General features: G+C 39.2%; 1 pseudogene; it reads right to left on the reverse strand.

The window, feature by feature from the left end:
- Window positions 1–1,433, reverse strand: part of LOC102469906 (immediate early response 3-interacting protein 1 pseudogene) — a 12,222-nt pseudogene extending 10,789 nt beyond the window's left edge.
- Between the last annotated feature and the right edge of the window lie 7,528 nt (window positions 1,434–8,961).

The raw sequence follows: 8,961 nt of genomic DNA on the forward strand, positions 1-8,961 counted from the left end.
AGACAGAGAGAGACAGAAAGCGAGAAATCACCCCCCAGGGGAGATGGTCACGCCGCAATCCCTTCTCCTCCATTCTCCTCTCGGGATCTTGGGCATGCATGCACATGCGCCCAGCGTGAGTTTTAAGCCACTGGGTCCGGGATGCGAACTGCGGTTGACGACATGGGAGTCCAGCGACATAGCCATTACGCTAACTGCTGGTTCCCAAGGGATCCAGTTGCTTTAACTATCAGGCCGCAGAGCTGGCCCAGTGTGTGTAGTTTCTTAAGAAAAATAAGAAGGCGAAGAAGAGTCATTGAAGGAAAGAACATTGATGTACTAATACTAAAGTCATTAAAAACAAATGGCATGCACCTGTGATCTCATTGCTCAATGACTGAGGCAGAATTGTGAGCTCAAGGACAGCCTGGGCAAAATAGCAAGATTCCATCTCTTAAACACATGTAAATAAATTTTTAAAAAAATCAATAGATGTCTGTTATCATTAGCTCTTTTATTAAAAAATATTTAATTTTATTTGTTATTAGTTAAAAAAAATTTTAGAGAGATTTTTGCTATAGGGCATATGCGCTCACCAGAGAGACAGAGAGAGAGAAAGTGTGAAATTACCCCCCGGGGGGTTGGCCATGCCACAATCCCTTCTCTTCCATTCTCCTCTTTTGATTTTGGGTATACACACACACACACACACACACACACACAGTGTGAATTTCAAGCTGCCAAGTCTGGGACTCAAACCATAGTCAGCCATAGTGCTTTAACCACTATGCTACCTGTTATTACTATCATTTTTAAAATGTTGACCAGAGAGAGAGAGAGAGAAAGATCAGTGAGAATATAAGCTGCCAGGTCTGAGACTCAAACCATAGTTGACCATGTAAGAGTCCAGCACTTTAACCACCATGTCATCTGCTAGCCCCTATCATTAGTTCATCTTTGTTGTAATCATATTTATAGGAAGGGCATGCTCACTTATTAAAAGGGAAGGGATGGGTGCAAAAATCTGAAAATTGCAATCATTTTCAAACTAGTTGTGGCTTAGCTTAATGTGGTTTGGAGCAAGGAATGACAGTGAAACACCTTCTTGTTCGGTAAATGCTTTTCACTCTGTGTCATTTCTTGGAAAAGTTATTCAGTTACAGGGTTTGCGATGACTTTGTCCTCAGCCTTGGTGCATCACTCTGTTCTTTCCCTGAACCAAAACATGTGATGACATTCTAAAACAGTAATGTCAGCGTGTTAATAATTTTCTAGTAAATCAAATATATTTTTGTGGCAGTAGCTCAGTAGACACGGATTTTAAATTGCACGTTATGCTCACACAGCAGTGGTGGAACTAGTACTCGGTACTCTGAATTTAACATATCTCCACCATCTTTGCTGCTTCCCAAATGAGGTTTCCCAGACCTTGTAAAATCATCAGGGGTCTTCATCTCTCCCGTATAAACTGGCTGCTGAAATCAGTAAGATTCTGCATCTAGAGGAAGCTTAGATGTTGTTTATATGATTGATTCAATTAGTAAAAAAGAAAAAGAAAAAGAAATGTACCTGTAGTAGTCTAGTTTTTGTTCCTTGGCTCTTTTTCTTTTAGAAGGAAAAATAAACATAAAAATATGTGTTCTTTCTGAGATTTTGCTCACAAGCACTTCCCTTTTTATTTCTCAGGCAAGGTTGGCTGCTATTTGAAGGGGAATATAAGACTCCATGGCCTTTTTTCACCTACCCATATGCAGAGTCAGTTTTTCCACCATTTAGAATTTAGTGCATCTTTGGCGAAGCCTGACAGGTACATGGTGGGTCAGTGGAGGGAGGTTGGAGGAAGGTAAGAGGGCTAAGAAAGCAGCTATATAATTTATAATCCTGGTGCCCATAAAAGCACAGCAAGCAGGTAAGGTCGGGTGTGCTGTCACCAGGGCACCAGCCAGACCTCCAAAAGCTACAGGACCCTGTTTCATTATCCCATGACCTGCATCACAGAGCACAAACATCCCACTCTAGCCCCATAGCTAACCTGCTAGGGCAGAGCAGGAAAGCAACTGCAGAACTCCGCCGCTTTGCTTCCCTATGCCGGAGAAACCAAATGCAAATGCAAATGCTAGATCTGGCATAGGTTGGTTGCCAACATTCATTTAGAGAATGGCAATGGCAGGTTAGAATATCCAGAATTCATGATAAGGCTCTGACTCTGTTATCTCATGGCCATTACCACAGGGCTGCACTGGTATTAGGTACGTAGGTTTTGGGTTCAAATTCCGATTCTGCTACTTGTGAGCTACATAAATTTAACCTCCCTAACTTTCAGTTTAACTATAAATTGGTGATATGAATAAAGCCAGACTTGTTGAAAGGACAAAAACTTATCCATGTAAAATGCATAATGCGAGAGTTGGTACATATTAGGTACTAGCTTTTATGATTATAATAGATAACTCACCAGTGTATCTGTAATGTCAGGTACATTTTTTGCATTGCTTGTATATGCTTTTTGTCTATTTGCTTTGTTACGAGATAGAATCTCCTCAATTTCTATAAATTAGGCTGATGAAGTTGGCAAGTCACAGCAATTAGAAACTCATGCCTTGATCAAATCGTGACAATAATTTGAATAATTGAGGACACAGATATCAATGTGTTCTGGAAAAGAGAGATTAACAAATGTATTGACTGTGCATTATACAGCTTGTATTCACTTCTACTATCAGTTCTTACACTTTCTTGATTCAGCTTACCTCAGAATAGTGTAAAAATTACAATAAGGATACAACTATGGGAAAATTCACCTCGTGTGCTATTGGGTCATCAGAAAAGTCATAATACTTATATTTTTCTTTTAGAGAGATTTTTTGCTATAGGGTGCATCCACTAGCTGGAGAGACACAGAGACAGAAAGCAAGAAATCACTCCCGAGGGGGGATGGTCATGTTGTAATCCCTTCTCCTCCATTCTCCCCCCAGGATTTGGGACATGCACTCACATGTGCCCAGCGTGAGTTTAAGCCACTGGGTCCAGGACTCGAACCTCAGTTGACTATGTGGGAGTCCAGCGACATAATCATCATGCTATCCACTAGTCCCCATGACCCATGTTTGAATTAAAAAAAATTGTCATGACTTTTCCTATAATCTGATATTTTGTCACTTACAAACTCTCTCTTGAGAATACATTTATCTATATGTTAGAATTTTTAGAATGATTAGATCTGAAGAAATAACAGATAGGCCATAAATAATATCTTACAATAGAGAGTTTCATTAACATTAGAAAAATTGAACTTCTCATTCAAATTGGCCTTTGTAGCCATGAGTCTCCTTTAGTCAGTGGGCAAGGAAATAAAGGAGAGAGTAAGTCAATGTTCATTCTTTCCATTTTAGGTTTGGAAAGAAAATGATCCATGGGGATGTTTTTGATCTACAGTGAGATGCAGTATTCTGTCGGGAATTGACATAGGTATCACTGTATTGGAGGGGAGTAGGGAAAAGAGGGGACAGAGGAGACTCTGCATATTTTTTTCCTTGTTTCCACTCTCATCAACTGGAAATGTGACAGTGTTAGCAGCAAACCTTCCATTCAGCGTATAAAAATCGGGCACTTAGGCATTTTTGAGTGATAATTCAATAGGATTAAATTACACTCATGTGACAGCTCAACCTCACTAATGAGGTACATTTCAGTAAACTGTTGACAGAACTGTCTGGAAGGTTCCTTTAATTTACCAACATGTAACAACATGGGAAAAGCATTAGTCAACTAGATGAAGATGAATACGCAGTGAGGTCTAGGGGTATTTTACATTAATACCTGACAACCTGAAAGGGTTTTTGTCACCTGCTCTATTTAGCCCAAGGCAAGCACAGAATAACTGGTACCTGTTAGTGTGATTGACTTACCAAAGCAATGAAAGGAATTATCTTGAAGAGGACTGGGTGGAAAATATGTCAGAATAATGTTTTTTCCTTTCAGTTAATAGGAAGCATGTTCCTTGCAAAGTGGGTGATAGTTGCAATGAAGTTGAAAGAATTTTTCACATCTTTTCAGAAGGTTACACCAACACTTTCATTTTTCAAATTCTTTGAGTTTATCCTGAGAGACAAAAAATAAAAATTCTGTATGTGTTTCTAGCCAGGTGTTGATTAGGACTAATGTAAGGTTATATTTGCCACCTAAAAACATTATTCCAAGCCAAGGAAAGAAAAGGAAGGCAGAAAGCAACAGAAAATAATATGTATGAGACAAGGAAATCTGCCTTATCAAGGCATCAAATGCTTGAAAAGCAACACCAGCTACGATTTTTCCAGGCCAATAAGAAGAGCACTTTGAAAAGTGCTCTGAAACTAATGTTTCTTAGTGTCTGGCAAGCAAGACAGTGAAAGGAAAAGAACAAATTAAGTGTATAAACACAGTAACAGTAAGGGGGCGCTATGAATTCCCAAATGGGTATTTGGGTGCCAACATCTACCTGTTTGACTTGTTATTCTCCAGACCTGAGCATTCTAAAACTTTTAACTTATACATGTATTCTCAAGAGAAAGTACACTACAGTGGAAATGTAGGGGCAAAGATGGAATTACTCTATTGGCCAGAAATTACTCTGAACATCTGAGCATTTTAGAAAAATTAACTCTCAAGTACCAAACGAATCAGAGGGGATTGTCACTTTAGCTAATCCAAGCTACCAGCTAATTTATAAGTCATATTTGGTGTTGAAAACAGAATAAGGTTTATGGGGTTTCTTTGAAGAAGCAAATTACCTTTCTTACTTCATCTTAGTGTGGCTATTTTTCCAGTGAGCTTGTATTTACAGAATATATAATGATTTGCTGGAGGTCACAGGAGGACAGAGTGGGAGAAAGATGTTGGGAAGACTGAGAAGGAAACACAACCTTTACAGTTTCTTTTTCTTTTACTTTTTTTTCTTTTTTTATTTTTTAGAGATATTTTTTGCTATAGGGTCACCAGAGAGACACAGAAAAACAGAAGTGAAAAATCACTCCCTACGGGGGATGACCATACTACAATCCCTTCTTCTCCGTTCTCCTCTTGGGACCGTGGGCATGTACACGCATGCACTAGACGAGGATTTTAAGCTACTGGACCCAGGATTCGAACCACAGTCAACTACATGGGAGCCCAGTGACATAATCATTATGCCATCTGCTAGTCCCAAATCTTTACAGTTTCAACTAAGCCAGTTGAAAGGATACATGATACAAATCTGAGAAAATCACTCAGCAATATTGTAAACATACACATATATAAAATCTCAAGCTAGGCCATGGAATGGGAGAAAAGTTCTGTGGATAAGAAAGCCCTAGAGGTCTGATAACACTGCAGAGGTGTTTGCAAAACAGAATGAGAAGTATTACAAAAGGACTGTCTGGGACCAGTAGATGGCATAATGGCTATGTCGCTGGACTCCCATGTAGTCGACTGTGGTTCTAGTCCTGGACCCGACAGTTTAAACTCACGCTGGACGCGTGTGCGTTGTGTACCCAAGATCCCGAGAGGAGAATGGAGGAGAAGGGATTGAGGTGTGGCCATCCCCCCTGGGGGGTAATTTCTGCTTTCTGTCTCTCTCTGTCTTTCTGGTGAGCGCACGTGCCCTATAGCAAAAAACTCTTCAAAAAAACCCCCACAAAAACAAAAACAAAAGGACCAGCTAGTTCCAGAAATGAAAGGGCGTTTCTCCTACCCACCTAATCGAGCTTCCTCTTTTGCTGACTCCCAGACACTTCTTTGACTTTCTACACATCGTTCCCAATCGCAATAGTAATCATAACGACAATAGTCACTAAAATTTGTCCCATGCTCTATTAGTCACAAAGAATTTGCATCATTTTATTTGTTCCTGCAAAGTAAGGCCAATTTTTCTTTTGTAACGCTTGACTTCAGCAGCTGCCCTGCTTAAGATACAAAACTCTCAGGTCTTCTGATTCCAAATCCAAGTCCAAGTACTTTTTTTGCTGTGTTAAATTATTCCCAAACGTCAATTGTTGGGATGTCCAGGGACAAAGTTGTCAACTCGGAGGAGGGTGGATCCAATCCAAGTGGAACTCAAATATTCCAAAGCAACTCATTAGGGTAGTCCTTGCAGGGACCTCGAGAGGAAGAATTCCAGTTGTCTCCAGTTAGGCATTAGGAAGACAAACAACTTGATTCTACATATCTTTTCCTTTTCCCTAGTTATGTGAAAAAAAAAAAAAAAAGAAAAAGAAACGGGAGAAGAAGCCCCCAAGTATCAAGACCAGACATAGTTTTTGAATATTTTCACACTACAGAATAATTTGGCTGTTACTATGAACAATTAACATTCAGTTGTCAAGTTAGAGCCTAATGTAAAACGTTTAAAAGTTAAAAATAAACAATCACATTTGCTCTATAATAGGATTAACTTAGTTATCTAATCAATTATTTTGGAAAGTTTTAATAATGTTAATGGCTAAGAATGCTAGGGCAACTAACTGTGAGACAGCAGATACTGCATTTACAAGCATTATGTCCTTTCATTCCTCGTGATTCTGTTTTTAGCCACATGGGGATGAGAAAAGTGACTGAGAACATAGGAAACTTGCCCACATTGGTAGAGTCACTTCTTGAACCTGGGTCTGTATTACGCCAGAGTCCTTTACCAAGCTGGCTTGCCCTACCTTGGCTATATCCTATTTCTCAGTTGACTTGCCACTGTTGTACTATATTACTAATTGTTTATCTAACTCAAACATAGCTTAGTTTAGAAAAGATGGGATGGGATGAGTTCCACAGCCTGGTAGTAAAAGAAGTGTTCACATAGCCAACCACGAGGATCAAGTCCTGGATCCAGTGACTTGGGAATCAATCTGGGTGTGTGCATGTGTGCCCAAAATTTTGAAAGAAATGAGAAATAGATGAGAATATATTTTTTAAAAATGAAGCTTTTAGATGTATGATTTTTGCATTCCAAGATGTATTACAAAAATGTTAATATTATTTACAATAGGGAAGGATGAAAAATTTAAATGGTTACCAAAGGAAACAAATAAATTATAATACATGTGTAAAATAGAATACTGTGCAACCATTCAAATAAATTAAATAGATATTGGTATGGTAATATTGTTAAGTGAATAATCACAGTGTGTTTAGAATGTTACCAAATATTTTTCAAAGGGTCACATACAAACTCACTCATAATAGAATATCACTAGGAAGTCTTATAAGATATTGGTGTTAATTGACTCTAAAGAGAATAACTGTGAATCAGAAGATAAAGGCTACTTTTTACTGTATAATTACTTCTGTTATTCTAATTATTTGTCATAATGTACAGAAATTTCTTAGGAGTATTTTAACACTGATAAAAATAGTAAGTATTTGATTAATGTTTGCTGAGTTGAACAACAATTAGAACACATGGGTCTGACTGGTTCTGTAGCCTAATGGTTAAGGCAGTCAAACCCCACCTGCAGTTGGAGTTCTGAACCCATGGCTTGACAAACATGCTGGGTACATGTGGGTGCATGCCCAAAATCCCAAAAGGAGGATGAGATGGAAGAGAAAGGATTGTGGTATAAACATTTCCCAGGGGTGGTGTTTTCTTCTCTCCTCTCTCTGTCTCTCCGTAGCAAGCACATGCATCCTCTAGCCAAAAACAAACAACAAAAACAAAACAAAACAAAACAAAACCCCGATATTCCCTGTTAATTCAGAAGGATTGAACTTAGAATCAGACAAAAATTCTAAATACGGCTCTAATAAACTAGCTGAGTTTCTTTGTACAAGGTCTTAATTTTCTAGCTATAATTTACTCCTAGGAGAAATTGGTGCAATAATATTTACCTAGTATCTCACAAGTTCTTAGGGATTAGATGAGATAATACACAGTAAAGAAGTCTCCAAATTATAAAAATGCAAGGAATTGTTATTAATGCTGTTATTGTTACTCATCACTGAGACAGACTCTGGTGCATACTAGGAGTTCGTACAGTAAGAATGGGCAGAGTCGACTTTCTATGTCAAGCAGGTTAACCAAATATTTACCAATATTCACCTCACCTGGTACCATATTCCTATTGTTTGGTATCCAGCTGTGAAAATATTTATCACTTTATAAAGGGGAAAATATTTATTCGTAGACATGCTGGGGTGAGTCTCTGTGGTAGTAGGTAAACCATAAACCAGAGAGGAGCCTGAGTGAGACAGAGAGAAACAGCCTCTTTCTGTTGAAGAACAGGGCAAGAAAAGAAAAGGTGATGACTGAGAGCAAAGATCAGGGGCTGTCAAAGTGATCCAACAGGGACCAGCAGTTAGCATAATGGCTATGTCACTGGACTCCCATGTAGTCGAATGCAGTTCGAGTCCAGGACCTGGTGACTTAAACTCACGCAGAGCGCGTGTGCGTGCATGCCCAAGATCCCAAAAGGAGAATGGAGAAGGGATTGTGGCATGGCCATTCCTCCTGGGGGTGATTTCTCACTTTCTATCTCTCTGTCTCTCTCTGTCTTTCTGGCGAGTGCACATGCCCTATAGCAAAAACCTCTAAAAAAAAAAAAAAAAAAGACAGAAAGAAAAAAAAAAAGGGATCCAACACATCACTTGTCATTAAAACCATGAAATAGCAGAAGTGAGTAGATTTCAGAGGAAACCAGCAAAAGAGCTGAAGACAGCACTCAGGAGTCTCTCAAGACCAAAAAAAAAGAGGAAGAATCAGAGAGAGAGAGAAGCACAGGAAAATACAAACCCAAAACCTCCTGGAAATAAAAGGAAGAGTGTGGGTCCTCCACTGACGTGGATCGAGATCTGGGCCAGGTTTACCTTAGAGTGTAAAAAGGCAGGGGCCCCAGCTGACTTCAGGGTGACATACTATTTCCCCCAATAGGTCCTTGGCCATTAAAGTTCAATCCACCTTAGTGTTAGACTGCATTTACAGAACGCAACTCTAGGATAGTCAGCCCAGTGGATTGATTATCCACAATCAGCAGGCACATT

This window comes from Tupaia chinensis, unplaced genomic scaffold, assembly GCF_000334495.1.
Source record: "Tupaia chinensis unplaced genomic scaffold, TupChi_1.0 Scaffold000026_1, whole genome shotgun sequence".
NCBI lineage: Eukaryota > Metazoa > Chordata > Mammalia > Scandentia > Tupaiidae > Tupaia > Tupaia belangeri.